This window comes from Vidua macroura, chromosome 8 (genome assembly GCF_024509145.1).
Source record: "Vidua macroura isolate BioBank_ID:100142 chromosome 8, ASM2450914v1, whole genome shotgun sequence".
NCBI classification, from domain to species: Eukaryota; Metazoa; Chordata; class Aves; order Passeriformes; family Viduidae; genus Vidua; species Vidua macroura.
The window spans coordinates 29,511,901-29,529,228 of record NC_071578.1 but is presented as its reverse complement, the minus strand read 5'-3'; the positions used below and the strand labels follow the sequence as shown (position 1 = coordinate 29,529,228).

At 37.1% G+C, this 17,328-nt stretch overlaps 1 long non-coding RNA gene across 1 annotated transcript in view; it reads right to left on the bottom strand.

Annotated features, from left to right (window-relative positions):
• Window positions 1-16,981, bottom strand: part of LOC128810816 (uncharacterized) — a 44,512-nt gene extending 27,531 nt beyond the window's left edge. The window contains exons 1-2 of the long non-coding RNA XR_008438146.1: window positions 16,887-16,981; window positions 14,846-14,943 (exon numbers count right to left, since the gene is read on the bottom strand). This is a non-coding gene — a long non-coding RNA (uncharacterized LOC128810816). The remainder of the gene's footprint in view (window positions 1-14,845; window positions 14,944-16,886) is intronic.
• Between the last annotated feature and the right edge of the window lie 347 nt (window positions 16,982-17,328).

The window sequence follows — 17,328 nt, the reverse complement described above, 5'->3', positions numbered from 1 at the left end:
TGACCTGCAAAATAGGAAGGCCTGAGCAGTAGGGTCCAAAAGCATCATTCTCATTCTTGGACTATGTTATTTTGTCTCTGAATGAACACTTTTAAACTTGCAATTACTCAATATAATCTCTAAATCAAGTGCATTTACTTGCAGATGTGATACTAATCCTATTTATATCTTTTGGAGCATTTCTTTTTACTGGATAAAAAATGTGATTGAAGTGTTTCAAGACAATGAATACCATGCTATTAATAATGAATTGTGCTAAAAACATACTCTTCATTGTTATCATATGAGCATATCACTTAATATGAGAATATCAAAGATACAGGCAGTCCTCCAAGTTATCTACTGAGTTCTGTCCAAATGAGAAAAAGACAAGACCATTGTGACATGAATTTTTCATTGTCTCCATTTTTATTCTCTACACTCTTTTCATCTCTAACTACTTGTTCAACTATGTTCATTCAATTACTGAAATCCAGCTGGTTGAAATGTATCCAGTTGGGCTTTATCATCTTTTGAACTTCTTTTTCAGTGAGGTCTTTAATGACTTTAACTGTTGTTCTTGGAAATCTCTCTCACTCACACTAGATAATGCAAGGTACTCTTTGCAAAACCTATCTACAAACTTGACTCAAGTTCACTTGTATGCAAACTTCCAGGAGGGCAAAATTACACTTCTTATACAGTGAGAACACTTAGCATTCATTTGCTACCTTCTAATGGCATCTCATATTAAACGCTTTAAAAACACTCTTAAACAGAACCAGATGTTTACAGAAATTGTAATGTCTGTCCAAATCAAATTATCTTCCTCCCTTCCCACAAACTCCCTTTATCCATTAAATAATGCATTGAAATGGAAATATAGAGCATGCAATGATTGACAGAATTAAACAAGGGGCAGATGAAAAGACAACTGAATTACTTGTGCATTTATGGCCTTTTTTTTTGTTGCTGTTGTTTTTGCAATCCAGTCTCTCTTAATGACATTCTACAGTATGTGTTTTGATCCTGAAAATTCATGTTTACTAATCGCAGTTTCTTTAAGGATCATTTAAACACAGGTTCCTTACTTTTATTTATATTCTGCAGTGACCAGACTTCTGTTTTTTCTTGCGAGGCTAATAGGAAAAGGCCCAGAAAAGGAGGAAAATCACTCTTTCACATTGCCATGATGCCCATTTCTGTGGAAACCACTGGTTCCACTAGGACAAGCCTCCTGAGTCCAGAGAACTAGTGCTGCTGTGGAGATGTGTGTAGTGGCAGATGTTCCTGGAGGAAAAATGAGCTCAGGTCCCTACATCATCTAAAATGCACACAGCATTAAAGCACAAAGTGGTTTTCTTTCTTCAAATAGTAGAACACATTGTCCTCATCATCAGTGCAATTACTACAACTATGGTAAATTGCAGAGATCCAGCTCATGATTCACAAGCCCAAGTATTATTGCAGCAAGCAATTGAATCAAAGGGAAATTGGCATTGTCTCTTTAGATGTGTAATCAAACAAAGCTCCTCATGCCATTAAAGGTCATTGGAATTGGCTATAACATCATATTCTACAAGTATGAACCAATTTGAATTAAAAAAAAAAGGAAAAGAAGAGAACTAATTTTCTTGGAATGCACTTCAATTTTCTCCTGTTTTCTGAGTGAAATCTCCACTGGATTCAATCTAACTGCACAAAAAAGGTTAACCCTCGCTTGTCTGTTGAAAGAATGTGATTTGCTTATGTAAATGCCAATGACCTCTATATTTCTAACATCCAATTGGAAATATTCTGTAGAAATACCTTTATCACAGAGCTGATTCAGCTCAATAAATTCTGCCAGTGTTTGCCTCAAGTGTTTAGATGTGGCTGCCCTGAACATACTGGGAAAGAGTGTAAGATGAAAGAGTACAAGCCATATCAGCAAAAGCGTAATGTGATTTCCAAGCCTGACAGCAATGCATAATATTTGCAATCTGTTCCCTGTGCTTTAACACCTATATCGATATGTATATAGATATATATGTGGGTGCTCAAAGAATATAGACATTCTCTGTTCAGCTGGTTTAATCATTATATTTTAACATGAGTGCAGACTATAATCCACAGGTGTTTACAGGTCTCTGGCACCCACATTTACTTCATAATGGAAGCTGATAGGAAATAACTCTGAAATACAAAAATCCCAATGTTTTCTTAATATTCATCTGTGTGCACTGCTACGATGTAACACATGGGCGAAGCATTCACCTGCACAGTTGCTTTCATTACAAAGGCAGTAATATGGGTCAGCAGCAATTCTCTAACTAAACTATGTTAGTTGCTCACAGGCTAATAGAAGCAATGAGGAAAATCAGGGAAAGATCAAAATCCATGTTTCTCTGCTTCTCAGTTCCTTTGAGTGGCTCATGTTGGCCACCGTTTTTCTTCACAGTTCCTATGACCATCAGTGTGAGGACTCAGTTCAGACGAGAGGTCTGATGCAGCTTGAAGGCTGATAGCAGAAGACTGACAAAAGTAGGAATATTGGCATAAGTTTGGGTTTTTGTTTGTTTTTTGGGGTTTTTTTTTCCAAAATCTGTTCTCTTACTTTATGCTGGTTCTCATTTCAGCTTTGACTAATGAGGAACTGTATCAGTTCCCCAGTGGAGGGGTCACTGAACTTTGCTAGTAGGAGGACTCCTGTTACACACTTGGCAATAATGATATTTACTTAGTACAAGTACAAACACAGAGAAATTCTGCTGGGCCAGTGCTCTCAGAACCTCAGATTCCTGGCTTAAGACATATTTTATGTCACTGACTCTTTCCTGCCCTGCTCCCACCAAATACAGTGGAGATTCTGTCTTTAATCCCACTATATGCAAGATCAGTCTCTTCATTTAACTGTGAGTGCTTTTCAACAAACTCTCTGCCTATAGCCCCATTGCCTTCAGTGGGGATCACACGGAGCATAGCTGCAATACAGGACCTGTTGCCAATAATCAGTGCTGGCCAACACAGAGCAATTGCCCTCATTAAGGCTGCAACTCACAAAAGGAAAGTAGCATCCTAAACTTCAAGAGGGTGAGGTATCAGAGCAGTGAGAGTGGAATGAGAGCAGATAGAAGAAATCTCTTTGAACAGAGCCCTGCTGCAGCAATTACCCATCTGACAGGAATGTTACTTCATTAAGCAGGAAATACATCAAGGCTATTATCCTCTGAGTTTTATATCATAATTGAAATAGCTGCAGAGGTATTTCTTTTGCTATCTGATAGATCTGCTTTTATATCTGCTGACAGGAATTCAGCTGGAATTAATAGCTGTAAATGTAGAATGTACAAAGGAAGTGTAACTCCACACAGTGCACTAATTTCTTCATTACTCTTCAAGCACCTTAAGGATAAATGACATTGATTCTGATTCTGCTACATGTTAAACACCCCTGTAAATCTCCCAGGCATCACTGATTTCACTAATAACAAGTTATGCTAATTGCCCTGTGCATAATGAGGGCCAGATGTCTTCGTACTGAAGGTTACAAACACTCAATGGTACTAAGGCACCTCACTCATTTTGGTCACATTGCTTCTCAAAATATGATTTTAGTCCATGGAATTCATCTCTCCAGGATTCCAAAACCAAATGTTGTCATAAAGGCTGGATTTAATTTTGTTTTTATTAAAGCCATGTCAAAGTTCTAACTAGCATTTATGTGTAGTTGTACCTACTCAGAAAAGATAGTGAAGTATTATTATGTATAGCCAAAAAAATCACAATGAATCATATAACTTCTGCAGACAGATTATATTATTTATTTATTCTCTTAATGTTAATAGCACACATGATAAATCTGTCCTTTTTTCTTCTTCTTCTTTTTCCCCCTTCCCTCCCACTCTCCCTTTCCATCCACAAACCATAACTTTTGTAGATCTTACACATTCTTCTCTGCTGTCCCACTTTTCTATAGTATACACTTTTTAATTACCTATTTTCTGTTACAATCCACCAAAAGTTTAACTAGTATCTCAAGCCAGTCAAAACACTGGGAAAAAAATAAGGAAAAATTTTCCATGTTTAAAAAACTCTGACCAGACCTATTGAGTGCATGTGCATGTAAACACGCAACTAAAATACATTCCATGAATTATATTATCTGAACTATCACACTGCTGACTCTGAAATACTTGGAAGTACAAATGTTTTCTAGGAATATAGCTGTGAGAATATAAAGACACAGTAACACCAAAGATTTCCATTTCTGTACGGCTTCTTTTCCTAACACAAAAGACTATTTAACATGGTCCTTCATCAGAAAAGTCTTATGTTCTTTAGAAAGGACTAGTTGTGCTCACTGTTCGTGGATGCTGTTGCTCTCATAAGATCTGTAACTAAAGTAAGGTAATTATCTGGAAAAAAAAAAAAGTAGTTTTTGTTAACTAGAAGTCATCAACGTTCACCATGGTTTTGATATAAACAAGAATCTGGTCAGTCATGGCATAGCCACTGAAGGATCTCCGTGAAGAACAGCTCTTCTTGGTGCATAATTGAGAAGAATATTTATGTTCAGATCTGGGAGTCTTGTGCTTTTTTTATGAATTTGCATACATCAAATTATGGCTTCTCGGGTCATTTCTAACAGATGGTAAATGTTAAGAAAGGAAAATGTGCTTGTAAGCACAATACTGCAAGCCATAGCAGGGCTTGAATGAATTGGGTTCTTGCATGTACAGTCCTCTGAATTTTAATACCTTTACACAACATTTCAACTCAAACAAAACCATTCATACATACCAGTAATTTTAAGAACTGTCTTCCACTGTCATGCACAGAAAATTCTCATTTCTTAAGCATCTGTTCAGCTTTATTCTTACAAAACCTGATTAGGTGTATGTATTAGACAAATTCCAATTAGTGATATAAAAGGATAAATGAAAACTTTTTAAAACACATTTTTCCCCCTCCACTGAGAAAAGACAAGGTCTTCAGCTCAAGTTGCAGTGAGAGCAATAAGTGATTTACTGTTCAACTTCTCCCTGCCTACTAAAATGGGACTTTTTCCTTTAATTTCCCTTCTTTACTCCACTTCAGGAGCTGCAAGTTACATGAAACCTACATTTAGATATAATCATTGTCTGTCAGTTCACTATGATTTCTAAAGAATAACTTCTTCTATTCTTCTAAATAGATTCATATTCTTAATGAGCAGCACATCTGGGGCAATTTGCCTAAAACAGTGATGTAATCCCTAATGGCAACAACTCTCATCTCAGAAAGTCTGATAAAGATTTGTGTAATATCCTCACTAAGTTAGACTCTGCTCTCATTTGAAATTGTACAGAGCTGAGGATGCTGCGATGAAATGGTATTTTGACATAGGCAACTAAAATGGGATTTTTTTCTGAGAAGGATTTATAAATACTGTGAAAATTATTCAAATACAAATGTTTCCCAGATGAGTCAAGCATGCAGAACAGCTGTAACTTAGCCTAGCGGGGAGTAGAGAAGACTTGGCTAAGTCCTATAATACTCCACGGGTTTTTGGGTTTTTCTCTCTTACTGAAGAGAGACTCTTACTGAAGTTTAGTTTTTTCTTCTCCTTTCATTCCTTTTTCACCTCCACCTTGAAACAGCTGCGTATAACAAATTAGTCCTTGAAAGACAGGAACACTGAAAATATGAAGTAAAATAATTTCCCCTGGGATTTTAAAGTATTTGTGTTAAATCAAATGAAAAATCAACTTAAACATCCATATGAATATCCTAGGAGAAATATTTAGCCTCTTTGATACTTTCTACCTATTTCCTCTGCACCAAGGAATAGAGCAGGAGAGTCCATTAAAATAATGTTATGTATGAATTACCCTTTGCCCACAGGGAGTAGGGGAAATTACAGCTTTTATACTCTGTAATTTTCAGGGACTTGTTTTGGGATGCACTAGTCTGACTACAACAGTGCTAAGATTTCCAGAGTATAAAGCATGTTATTTAGAGGAGGAGACCTGTACTGAACTCACAGGCACAAATCCAACCATTTCAAGAGTTCTGTTCCCCAGCAATGTGCAGAAAATGCTGAGGTGCCTTTTCAAAGTACAAGCACAAGTTCACAGGACTGAAGTCATTCCCATACCCTAAGATCTTTCCAAGCATTTGATAATACTTGGCTGCAAGCACGTCTGTCTAATGGTTTTTATCCAACAGAAATCCAGCCAAAATCAGTTCATGTTGATAATACCTGGCCCAAAAGATTGACCACGCACAAATCACGGAGTTGATAAGGAAATAAAACCTTCACATCTGATTCTCCATCAAAAGGTTCAGTTCTCAGCTCCAGACACAATGACAACCATGTATGGGCACAGTTTCAGTTGTGTTTATGTATTCCAAGTTATGGTTTCATGTAGTCTTTATCAAGACATGTTTCATAGCGTGTTCAGCAAGTGAGACAGCTCAGGACACTTAGTGGCTCCACAAAGCCAGCTGCAGTAAGACTGAGAGCAAACTACTTTGAGTGCACCATCAAAGGAAACCTTCTCATTTCAGCAAATTTCATTTTCTGACTACTGTAACAATCAAAGTTATTATAAAAGCCAGGGCTATGATGGCACTGTGGTATCCCAAATAAAGAGACACCAGGTGAAGCGGTATTGGATCTGTTCCACAGAGATACTCATAAATTCACTGGATCACATTTTTCCTCAGAGTTAGAGCAGTTTTTGAGCACAGAACTGCCCAGAGCTAGATTACAGTTTACAAAGATGAGATCTGAGGTTTTACTAACTTTTATCAATATTCTGATAAAAAAAAATTTACATACTAAGAATACAATTGCATATGAGATCCTATTTTCTGAATGTATTTTTTAATATTTATATTCTTACACTTCCTTTCTTTTCTTGGGAAAGTCCAACAATTGATGTATGAGGTAAATATTTTTTACTATTTATACAAGGTCCCTCTTCATGAAGAGACGTTTTGGGCATTAATCTGAGCCCTCTCAAAGACTGGCAGTGTATTGAATTCAAACTGTATTCTATCCAAGTGAGACATTATATGGGAGCCTTTGAAAACTGTGCACATGAGACACTTTCTGTTATTTTACGTATAATTTCTGACCATCTTTGCAATCCTACCTATCCCAGGGAGGTCAGGGAACCTTTAGTCAAGCCTGCTGAAGAAGCTGGTGAAAGCTTTAAATTGTCCTTGAACCAAATTATTGTGCATAATGCATTCAAAATGTGTTTGTAAGATCACACAGTGTTTGCACAGACACAAGCAGAGCTCTGTTCATCACTATAGCTCTCAGGCAACACAAAGAATAAACAGCAATTATCATGTTTGGTAATTTTTAATGATGCCTCTGTGATTTTGCTTACAACTTTAAATGAAAGGATTGCAAAGTGCTGCCTCAGTTTCCCTGTTCCAAATGATAATGACCTCACTAATTGCATGCTCTGAAGGCTGCTTCTGGAAAGAGCTACTGAAAGAGACATTTATCATGAAATGAGATTCAGTTTTTGTTATACCATGCTTTTTCCAAATGGCTTCTGTCTCCTTGCATAACCAAAAGGAGGTGTTTTGTCAATGATTCAGGGTTGTGTAGTACAGAGAGTATCTGGACAGAGACAGGCTAGACAGGAGAGGCAACTTCTCAACCCCAGAAACTCTTGTCCTCTTAGAAAGCTTGAGATTGGGAAAATTGTGTATTTCCTCTACCACAGACCTTCTGAGGAACAGAGGAAAGCTGTCTAGAAAGTTCATCTTGTCTAGAATTCATAAGGATGAGTAGAGATAATACAACATTTTCCTTTATTTTCTCTGTATTGGTTCATAGCTGGCTTTGTTTTCCTCCTATCTAGGCTTTCTTTTTTATCTATAAAGAGCCTGTGGCCCACTTTTTAGTTTTCCCAGGGCAAGTGAGGTCTGTCCAGGTACTTTTCCATTAGTAAACAGAAACATTTGCTGTCTCCTAGGTGCTTAGCCTTGACAGAGAGAGGGGAGGGTAGAGCAGATGTGTTCTTCTTCAATTCTATTAATAGCAATGTAGCCTGATTGTCATTCAATAGGGAAATCACCTTTCTGCAGGGCTGATGCAAAGAAGTTAGAAATAGATAAGCAAAATGTCTTTTATTACTCCAGCTGTGCTCAGTGTTAAATCAGTTGTGGGTGGTTCTTTTTCAAGGTTAGAAACAATATCATGGGTCGTTTAGGCTGTGTAAATCTCATTTTCAGAACTGCTCTCTGAACACAGCATTCCTTCTTTCAGTCAGGGTCCTCCAAACATAGTTTACCTAGTGATGCCCAGGAATTATCTTCCTTTGGACACATACCTTTTTTACTCTTGGATACTCAGCAGGGCTGTGCTTGCTGTGTCCTCAAGGGTCCCCACAAGGTCAAGCTTTAGAACTGCCCATGCCAGCATATGGGCACCTTAGGAGCAAACCTGGCTGTTGAGACCCCTATTACCAAATTGATTGCAGCATCCAGCCAAACTCCTTGTGAGCTTAAAGTGGACTGCAAACATCTTTGAACAAGCAAAACTGAGTCATGCATCTTTTCATCAAAATACACAGGCACTCTCACTGTTTCATATCTCCAAAGATCAAGCAAAAGCAGTCATAGATGCTTGCCCTGACTGCCAGCTTGTGCAACCTCCTGTATCCACAGGAGCTGGCAATCCGTGAGGATTGCAGAGCCTGCAATTATGACAAAGAGATATCATGAAATATCCATCTTTTAGGAAATTTAAAAATATCCATGTATCAATAGAGGCCTTTTCAGGTGCAGTTTTTGCCTCCTTGCATGCAGGAGAAACAGCCAAGCATGTTTGCCATCACTTTTTGCAAGCATTTATGTAGTACTGAGCCACTGTGCCCACTTTTAGGCTTCTTCTTGCCTTGTACTTTTCTGTGCATGCAGTCCTGTGCCAAAGAACCCTGTCTGGGCCTGCTTTCTCAGCAGAGCCACCAACCTAAAGTGCCCTGACTTGCATGAGACCTATCCAGGATTAATGACTGTCACTTCTGGTCTGGCAGCCACTCTGCAACCCTCCCAATGCCTCTGTTTTCTCACACCTCCCTTGGGTCATTCCCTCTCCCCAAGGCTGACAACTGTGCTCCAGGTGTTGGACTCTGCTTTGTGAGACATTTCCCCTCTAACAATGACATGGGGTGAACTATAATTTTGCAGTTTACTTTACCAGCCAAGGATTATTTTGGTTTTAATCTTTTGTTGTGTTCAGGCTACTTTATGTGAGGCATTTGCTGGGTTTTGCAACCCTAAACATGTCAAAGACACTATGAATATGCTCCAGAGCCATTTCTTACATGATACAGAGACTTATTTTCTACACAATTTTACCAGCTGACTTGGTGTTATTGAAATGAAAAGCACATAAATGCCTCCTAAGAAATGCTCATGATTTGTTTACTTCTCTTTAAAATCTTAATCCAAAATGTTAACACTGACATTATGTAAAATGCCACATTTACATTTAATAACAGCATCCTGAATAAATATTTAGAAAAACTGCATTTTTAAAATTAAACCTGTTGTGAATGAAAAAGCAGATAAATAATGCATACTTTCCTTAGCCAATCCACCCCTTTGGCAGCATAGATAGTATGTCATTGTGCAATATTTTTAAATAGGTAACAACATCTGAGCATGATCCTTCCTACTTCTGTGAGTATTTGTTGACTGAGTATATGTGCACACAGAATTAATCAGAGCAGTTGATTCCCCCATCTGTTCATTTCTGCCCAGAAAGAGAGACAACTCTAGTATAAACAATTCTTCTGTTTCACTGGCCAAATGAACTAAAGCATTTATGCTGTTTTTGCATAGATGTAATTTCATCTACAAATTGGAGGCCCATTTTTATTTTTCTTCACTTGCTTATCTTCCATCATCTGATCCATCACAGACCTGACTATGTAACAGGGTGCTCCTGCCCACAAAGTTTGCTGTGAAGTTCCTCATTCTAAGCAGGAATAAGACCACCTGACCTGGGGATTCAGTGTGAACTAGTACATAAGAAAAGTTTTGTTCTTGAGGCACAAGGTGTACCACTACTTCATCACTGATCTGATTTCCAGACTTGTGTCTCATGGATTAGAACCATGCTCTCAAACTCTGGACTCCCAAGGCCTCTGTGGCCCTGGCCTGGCATTCAGTGCCCAAGTACAATGCCCAGCATCAGCTCTGTCTCCCCAAACAATTAAATTTACAGGAGAAGAGCAGGAGCCAGAAAGCAAAGGAGAAAGAGGTCCCCAATATCCCCCTAAGGAGCAGCAGATAGGTCAGGTCACACTGATGGTGGCTGCCATTGGCTTGTAAGAGGGCCTGAGCTACAGCAGTAGCAACTGTAGGAAGCTTGAAGCTGGAAGATATTCAAAGCATGGCAGTGACTCCCCAGCTCTGGGAACAATGACACAAAACACAGAACAACATTCCCTCTGGAACCAGAGTTATGAATTAGCAGTGCTCTTTTACTGAATACAGCACAGCACAAAGCCAACCTTTCTGACCCAGCTTTTCCTGCTTAATTTATTACAGATTGCATAAAAGCACAGAAATGATAGACAGTGCTTCACTTTGGGTAAAATTATGCAGGTCCATGGCAATTACAGTGAAATGATGAATATTTCCAGCAGAACTAGATGTTACACTTTATAGACACAGACACACAGACACACATATACACACATACATTCCCCCATGCAGGAACAGACAAAAATTCTCACTGAATGGCTTAAAGTTCATTAAATGGTCATACTCTTTCACTGACAGTTGTAATAAGAATACAATGTATTTTGTATTACTTTATTGCACACTGAAAAATTGTGTGGCTCATAAGGAAATAATTTATACTATAAAATTCCTAGTACAGAAAATCAGAAAAATATTATCATTAAGCAATTTTAAAAAACAAATATCCAATCCCAAGACTTCAGGACATTCTATTTCCTGACAATTGCTTGTTTGAATTTATTTTATCGAATCTCCACAAGAAAGTTCATATTTTTTGTAAAATCTGTTCACTAGCTTTTTTCCCACTTTCTAAAACTGGCTTTGGTACTTGTAAATTATAAAAAATAGTGGTCAGGGAATAGACCTTGTTCTGCCTCCTGTGTCACTGTACTCTGAACTATGATTCCACAAGCTCTACAGCTGTACACATGAGGTGTAGATCAACCTCTATGCACTGGAGTTGTTTGAAACTCTTTTCCCACAGGTTATATCCCTGTGGAAACATGATTTCTGATTTTTAGCAATTTTGGCATCTTTTTATCATTTCAAGATAATGTAAATTTCTTTTCACATTATTTCTCTCTTCCTCATTATTTTTTTCCGCTTTCTTTGTTCTTTCCACTGAACATACAGGAAGTTGTAAGGCAGAGGAGAAAAGCCAAGTGTAGAAAAGAGAAGTAAGCAAGAAAATAAAAATTTCTTGGCTTTGTGGGCTTTTCCCCTTTATTTTGGATGAAAATGAGACGCTAACAGCCTTAGCCAGAATTTCAATTTCTGCTATTCCCTAGACTGACTGCAGTTCATGAAGTATTACACTAACTTCTCATATTCTCTGAATTCTTTGGACTGGCACTATGTTATGAGGGTTTTGGCCTAATACAGTGATAACTTGGTCCTGAGGGAGACCTCCTAGATTCTATAATAAATCACATAACAAATTATAACTCTTGAGAAAGTGTCTCAGCACGAGCAATTTGGCTTCTTTTTGAGTTTGCTTTTGTTTGGTTTTATTGATGCACCTAAGGAATTGGGGTGGGGTATTAAGAAAATTTAAAAAAAACCACAAAACCTTTTTTCACACTGAAAGCACAATCCTCTAAAATTACAGTCTTTAAGGATGTACTTTCAGTGGGGGAGACACAAACCTAAAGAAACTCTCCCAAAGCTTCATTCTCACATATTTATATTGTGGTACAGCTGAAATCAGCTGCAAAATTTCCATTTGCTTCAATAAGACTAAAAGTTCCCTCTGAGAATCTAATCAGTTTTCTTTATACTGTCATTTTTCCCTGTTCCTATTATGAATACTGCTGCAATTTGTCTGCACAGACTTCTCCATAGCTTTTCAGCTCCAAGAGCATTCCTGATTCAATTTAGCTCATAAACAACTGCATTTTTTGTTCTTCCAATATATTTGTCATAATGGTACCATTTTCACAAATGGACCCCAGCTCAGTAAAATGTGTTCTGTCTAACATTAGTAAAAGCAGACAGATTTTCCTCAGGATACAGTTAATAATACTTTTTGTTTCCATAGCTAGTGTTTTTCTGCATCTCATTACAAAGATTGAAGAAGCATCTTCAATACAGCTCATAAAATGAATTCAGTTTCTGAACCTCCTCCTTTTTCTCCTACAAATACTAATCCTCTTTTAGAAGTGTGGAGCTTCTCCACTCCAACTTAATGTTGAAATTAACGCATTAATTCTGCCAAGGATAAAAAAGTATTGATAATAAATAATAGTAGAAGTATGTGGTAAATCTTAGATGCTCTGTTTACTATATTCTCAAATGGGTTTAGCAGATAGTATTTAGTCATCCTGTTGCAGAATGCTATATATAATATCATCTTAAAGAACTGATCTTGCCTTTTCTGGTAACTTGTTTTGCAATATCTAGAATGATAGCACACCATGGATTTATTTGCTCATCAAGTCACTGGAGGGAGCTAAGTAAACACATCAATTATAGTTAAACAGAATTAGCAGCAAGAGCACACAATAACAGATTCTAAACTATTTGTTCCAAGCTACAGCCTAGAAAGACTATAAAGCCCTGAAAGGCTTGATGAACAGAAAATAATATCTATCTAGTTTAAATATTTAGAAAGAAGAATACAGATGTTGCTGCTCACTGGTGGGACATTCCTTAGGTGAATCAACAACTTGAAACAAATTGACAAGGTAGATGTTCAGCTGAAGAAAATCTACTCATATTCATTCAATGAGATTGTAAAATCAGCTGGTTAATCTGACATATATATGTAACTGTTGTCTGCAATATAACTCGTGAAATTACTGCCTGTTCATTTGGTTTATATATGAACTCTGTATTTATAATACTTGAAATTTAAATGAAACCAACAAAATAACAGGAAGATCCATTAGCAGCCCAAGCATTGCTTCAATAGCACATGAGAGGTTACTCCCAAGGGATCACATTACCATGGAAGAGAGGAAGCTAATGATGCTCCCTATAGCAAGGGGGTTCACTGACAAATAGCCAGATTATTACTCTGGTTAAGGCAATACAGTAAAGTGACGTAATGCTGGACTGCAAGGTGGGAAGAAGAGACAAAAAAATCTGAACTAGAAAAGACATTCTTGGGAGAGAAATATTTAACAATTATAAATAGCATAGCTGGGTATTAACATACTTTATATCCTGATTACATAGTGCATCTTGCTTGATTTTGTACTGTGAGAAACTAATATTGTCTTGCATGTTTTTATTGGATGTGAGAGAGAGCATTTATTACGAATGTCCACATCTTTTCTCCCATGAACAATGCATAAATTAGCTTTTCCAGAAAAGGCCTGCCAGTTTTGGCTGAAATCCTCAATGTCATGGTATTAGAGACACAGGCAATCAGAAGAACTGCTGGAAGAAGTGAGTGTTGTATTACTCTCATTTACACTACTGACAATCTGGCCCACTGCTACAGTGGCTAAAACTGTTACTGTAGGAAACACAGCAGGTAAAACTTCCTAGTGGCAGAGGCAATGTGCTGCACAAATTCAAAGCATCCCCAGCTGTATGAACCTAAACCAGCCATCAGATGGAAAATGTCCTGTCACTGCTGATTTGACCTAAGAGAAAGCCTCTCCTAATCATTACTTATTTCCTGAGTCAGCGTGTTCTGTTAATGCCTGCCACTAATCACACAGATTTACAACTCAGTGCAATATTTGTGAACCAAAGGAAAACCCTCTGGGATTGAAGAATTGTTAAAGACAATTATCCTAACAAAAAAAAAAAAAAACAAAAAAACAAAAAAACAAAAAAACAAAAAAAAAAAAAAACAAAAAAACAAAAAAAAAAAAAAAAAAAAAAAAACCAAAAAAAACCACCACAACCTTTTAAAGGCAATGCTGAGCAATGGCAGGACTTTGACTTATGACATTATCACAAGATAAGAAGCATCTAATCTAAGGGAGGAAAACAATTACTTAGGGCTGGCTACGTGTGCAGCAACATGTCCGTTAACTTTCTGCTAAATATCAAAGCTCCTGCAGGCCTTCCTCACTATCCCTGTAAGTTGGAAATCAGCTTTGCCATTTATAACACATGGCATTTCACTGAGGCACCCAATTGGGAGATATTTTTAGACTACAGAGGAGAGATTTGTTGGCTAATAACCTTGCAGCATTCCTGCATTATGTTGGTGGAAGAGCCACTGACAAAGTTACAGTTTGAACCCTGCTTTTTTGTCATACTCTTGTTCTTTGTTAAATTCAACACCTTCAACCAAGAGCTTCTAACAGCTGAAAGTTCAGAAGTCTGTAAAAATAAAATACCTATGTGCAATGTCTTGGATAAAATTCTGTCAAAGATCACAAGGTTAGGATCTGATGAGGCAAAAATTTCTCCTATGGGAACAAATAATACCTAATTAGACCTACAGATTTGACCCATTACATGTGTATATATTTAAAATCATTCTATTGCCTCCTGGTGCCCATTTTTATCTTGCTTTGTCAAATTTTTTTGTAGAATTGGGTTACTTACTATGGAAGTGGTACTTCTTACTATGCTTACTTACTATAATCAATGGACATTTTATGGATGTGGTTTAATACCCTATACAAGCATCATCTCACATTACAGCTCTATAAAAACTACTCACATTACTGAACTCTTATGGACAGGTTGCAAGAGAGGACCCACAGCTTCTGGAACATAAATGTACTTCATTCTGTTCACTAATGTCTCCATGCTGCTGACCTAGAGAGCAGAAGAGATAATTATTAGGTGTTTTCAGCACCATTTCCCATTGAAATTAGTTTGCCATACCAGAAGCAGAAAACAAGCACTGCAAACCAGGTACAGCCCCCATATCTTCCCACTGAAGCAGAGTGAGTACTATGAATTCAGCACATTTCAAATACTGGTTGTATTGTTCATGCAATTTAGCTTTTGCATTGTGTAGATATCTCATGCCTCTTTCATTAGCTGAAGCAATTAAAGTACAGTCAGACATAAGATTTATATTTTCATATTCCCTCTTTGTGCGATTCATTTTGAGATAATTAAAATAATTTTTCAGTGAAGCTGTCACAGCATAATGAAAAATGTTATGGGAATATAAACAAGACTTGTAAACATTTTATGAGAGTTTTTTTTTAAAGCGGGAGGGATCCACAACAGCTTTAAAAAAATAAAAAAGAATTCCCAAGGTGAAGAAAGAACTATAATGGTATTTTTAAAACTCAACTAACAATTACATGAAAATAATTACTTTCCCAGAAAATAAATATATGAGAAAAACATCAGCTGATTAAAATAATTCAGGATTTTTCCTTTCTATTTTCTCTTTATGATTATTACTGTATCTGTCCAGATAATAGAACAGACAATGTAAAACAGCACACATAATTTCCTGCATTAGTGCTTTAATCTGCTGTGATTGAGAATGTATTTCTGGACACTGTCCAGACAGGCTTCTGGCAATCAGAATAGTGACGAGACCTGATGTACCTTGCTAATTCTCTTAAGGTTAAATCCCACAGTCCTTGCCCAGGCTAAATTCTCACTGAGAGTTTTATTTAGGTTAGATTGTGACCTATTAACCTTAACATCTTGAATTCATAGTTCTTTCATCCACACTTTTTTTTCTTTAAATAAAGTATCAGGTTCACCTAATATACTGATACAAAAAGATAGTCCTTGGTACCTTTAAAGATACGTGTCTTGTGCCACTGGGGAACAGAGCTAGAAAAGATGTTTCTGCGAGTTACGGGGTAGTTAAACTGATGTGAAAATATGGAAACAGAAGACATGCATTAGGTCATTCTCTTCCCCATTTTTCAAGCAGATATGTACAGGGAAAACACTGAATCCACATACAGCACCAATTACATTACTACATGCAGGACTAAAGGAGTTTTCTCCAGCAAATTTGTTTTGAGTTTTGTCCCACTTCATTTACTGTTTATTCCTCTAGAGACTGGTTTTCAGTTTAGTATTTTTATTTCAGTCATCCTTGTGTCCTTCAGCAGCCTGGAGGTTTTTTTTTTTTTACCTCTGGTAGTAACCACAGGCCAATGTGAGTACTGTGGAAGTACCATTCATTTAAAAAATATATTTCAAAAAAAATTATATATACACCTTAACAAAGATGCCTCTTGTTCCTTCAAATATTGGTTTCAGAACTCCTCTCCAGTAAGTAAGAAGATATCTTGCCATGTCAGTTGCTTTTCTCAACACCTCTACTACTTTTATTTATCTTTTTAATTAAAAACAGTAAAAACACCAATACAGGAAAAGCTAAGTGTTTCTGCTCTTCTGGTGTCATTGATATCAAATCAATCATTCAAAATCAATCAAAGCTTATTTTCTCTTCAGTACATTCTGATGCTCGACATTTGTGAAGTTCCTCCCTGTATCTCTGTCTTTAAGTCCTTACATGACCTAAATCACTACAACCTCCATATTCCTTATCATTTATGGCTGGCATTAACACCTCTGTTTGTTTGCCGGACTTTTTGCCACAGCCCTATTTCAGTCTTCACTTTGTAGTTTGCAAAGCTGCAGGCATTAAGAGCCTTCTACAGGATAATACAGCAGATAAGACATCTAGATATCACCAGTTTACTGCAACAGAGGCTGAATTTATTTCAAAGTTTATCATGTGCCTTCTATATCTTTGCTTTTATAATTTTACTTACTTATGTGCCTTCTATTGCTGCAGAGAAGTAGACTTTTTGCTTCAAAATGCTTGCCATCAAAGACACAATGTAGATAAAATTGTCTTTGAGCTAGATGGCCTAAAGAACAACAGTATTAGTGAGAAAATAGCAGAAATTTCTACACTGAACAGCAAACCCAACATAGACTATAGACGTAACATAGCCAACATACCGGAAACTGTCACTTTTCATGACAGACATTCTTGGACCTTGAACCCTCCTCCCTTATAGATGACACTAGAATAGCCCAAGAGAGCATAAGCTAATAACTCCGTTCCGTGCAGAAAGTTCTCTAAAAACAGTTATTCTTAATTGTATGAAAATTCCATTATTTGCTCCTTCCTCTGTAACTGATACAAATTCTGCTGTGGAATTTTGCATACTTGGAACTTTTGCATAGCAGAAGAACTTCAATAACTAT